Here is a 2,289-nt window from a genome sequence, read left to right as displayed (position 1 = left end):
CAGGTTAAGGCAGGTAAAGGTTGTACATGACAGGGTAGGGCAGGTAAACATGGTGCAGGGGAGGGCAGGGCAGGTAACGGTGGTGAAGAACAGGGCAGGGCAGGTAAAAGTGGTACAGAACAGGGCAGGGCAGGTAAAGGTGGTACAGAACAGGGCAGGGCAGGTAACGGTGGTACAGAACAGGGCAGGGCAGGTAACGGTGGTGAAGAACAGGGCAGGGCAGGTAACGGTGGTGAAGAACAGGGCAGGGCAGGTAACGGTGGTGAAGAACAGGGCAGGGCAGGTAACGGTGGTGAAGAACAGGGCAGGGCAGGTAACGGTGGTGAAGAACAGGGCAGGGCAGGTAAAGGTGGTACAGAACAGGGCAGGGCAGGTAAAGGTGGTACAGAACAGGGCAGGGCAGGTAAAGGTGGTACAGAACAGGGCAGGGCAGGTACAGGTGGTACAGAACAGGGCAGGGCAGGTACAGGTGGTACAGAACAGGACTGGTTGGGTAAAGGTGGTGGAGGACAGGGCAGGGCGGGTAACCTTGGTGAAAGACGGGGCAGGGCTGGTTGAACGTAATGTTGAGAAGGCCTAAGTTAAATAGGCATTAAACGTAACAGGCAATTGTAGCCTCTTTAATACTAAGACGCCATTTTTTCTTTCTAACTCAAACAGTATCACTCAGGATAGGGCAATGGTTTACTTCTGAAAAGGGCAAAAATATGCTTCTTTAACCGCCACAAAAGTATGGTGTTTTTCATATATATTCTTGCAGCCCCTAAACAAAATATTCAGTTGAGGCAAGAACCTTTGTAGAAAAAAAAAATCATTAAATCCTTCGTAGTGGAAGGTTTTGTTACAATCAACATGCATGCCTCCAGAAAGATGACAAACTTTACATCATTATTGCTAATATCTGATGATTTTCTGTTATATAAGAGACATCCCTCATAGCGAAGAGTTTAAACAGAAAGTACATGATTAACCTGGGTACAAATGCTCGGCCAGTAGTCTTTTAACACTGCCTAGAAATAGAATCCAAAATAATGAAATCATGCCAACGGCCATGCCACGTTGAGTACACCGCTTCCCGTCCGATCAGCGAAGTTAAGAGCAACGTTGGGTCTGGTTAGTACTTGGATGGGTGACCGCCTGGGAAACCAGATGCTGTTGGCATCCCTACGTGTCAAGTGGGGTTGGTGGAGGATTAGTGCCCCTCCCTGTAAAACAATTAACTCTACGCCCTTGACCACCCCGTTTGGGATACATGGCGTCTGGCAATGGATGGATGGGATTCTCCATAAGATAAATAAACTAGAATGGCATTCAGTAGAGCGCATACCTCCGCCAAGGCTCAACATGCAGTTCTTTTTAATTCAATCAAGTCTAATCCAATATCAATCTCACAACCCTATGAGCTGTAATATCATAATTTTAAACTACCCATAACTCTTAATCATAATTTTTTAACTCACTGTAACAGCCAACAAAACAGTGCATATCAGTTCATAATCTTCATAATGGAAGAATAATAGGTTGATACAAAAGAGAAACAAATATGCACTAAAAATATCATTTATTCACAACATCAAAAAACATATTAGGTACAGCTCTGCAGGTCTGTGGCCCTATTTGTTACTGTATGGCAGCTGGAAAAAGACTACCCACCTATAAAAGCATATTTAAATCCGCTAGATCCGGAATTTTATATGGATCCGCGACAAACTGTACACATTCGTAGATACCAACATCCTAAATATTCCTAATTTTTTTCATCAAGATCCACGCAATATTCACTGAAAATTTTACGAAAATGTCGAAAAACGCACTATCTCGCAATGTTAAAGAAAGTGAAAAACAATTCCTGGATCCGCACCTTTATCCGGATCCTCACCAAAATTTAATGGAGTATATTCTGGGCCAAGGCCCATTCTTCTACCAAGTTTCGTGGAAATCTGTGCAGTAGTTTTTGTGTAATCTTCCTCACAAACCAACCAACCAACCAACAAACAAACGGACAGGGGTGAAAACATAACCTCTTTGGCGGAGGTAATAAAATGGATTGAGATACCTTAATTACTTCCAAACTTCAGATGTGTAAAGGAATTATTGACCGAGACTTTATGTGTGGGTGGTGTGTAGGAATGATTTTATAGCAAGATAAAGTGGTGACTCAGAGTATTGTAGTAGTTTGTTTCCACGAGGATTTACTAACTACATCACATGTACACTGGGATAATACTGCAGTTATGAGGACTGCACTCTGACAGGAACTGTCGACATTTTATTTTTCTGTGAAGAGCA

The 2,289-nt window shown here is 43.3% G+C and overlaps 1 non-coding gene across 1 annotated transcript; it reads left to right on the top strand.

Annotated features, from left to right (window-relative positions):
• The first annotated feature begins 1,041 nt into the window (after nt 1–1,041).
• LOC145409561 (5S ribosomal RNA) lies at nt 1,042–1,161 on the top strand. Its single transcript, XR_013899129.1, has one exon. It is a non-coding gene; the product is annotated as a 5S ribosomal RNA (ribosomal RNA).
• Nucleotides 1,162–2,289: the final 1,128 nt, after the last annotated feature.

Source organism: Coenobita brevimanus, chromosome 81, assembly GCF_032717465.1.
Source record: "Coenobita brevimanus isolate Jiangsu-jjx chromosome 81, ASM3271746v2, whole genome shotgun sequence".
Classification (NCBI taxonomy): domain Eukaryota; kingdom Metazoa; phylum Arthropoda; class Malacostraca; order Decapoda; family Coenobitidae; genus Coenobita; species Coenobita brevimanus.
Note: the sequence above shows the minus strand (reverse complement) of the source record. Positions and strands in the feature narration are given on the sequence as shown.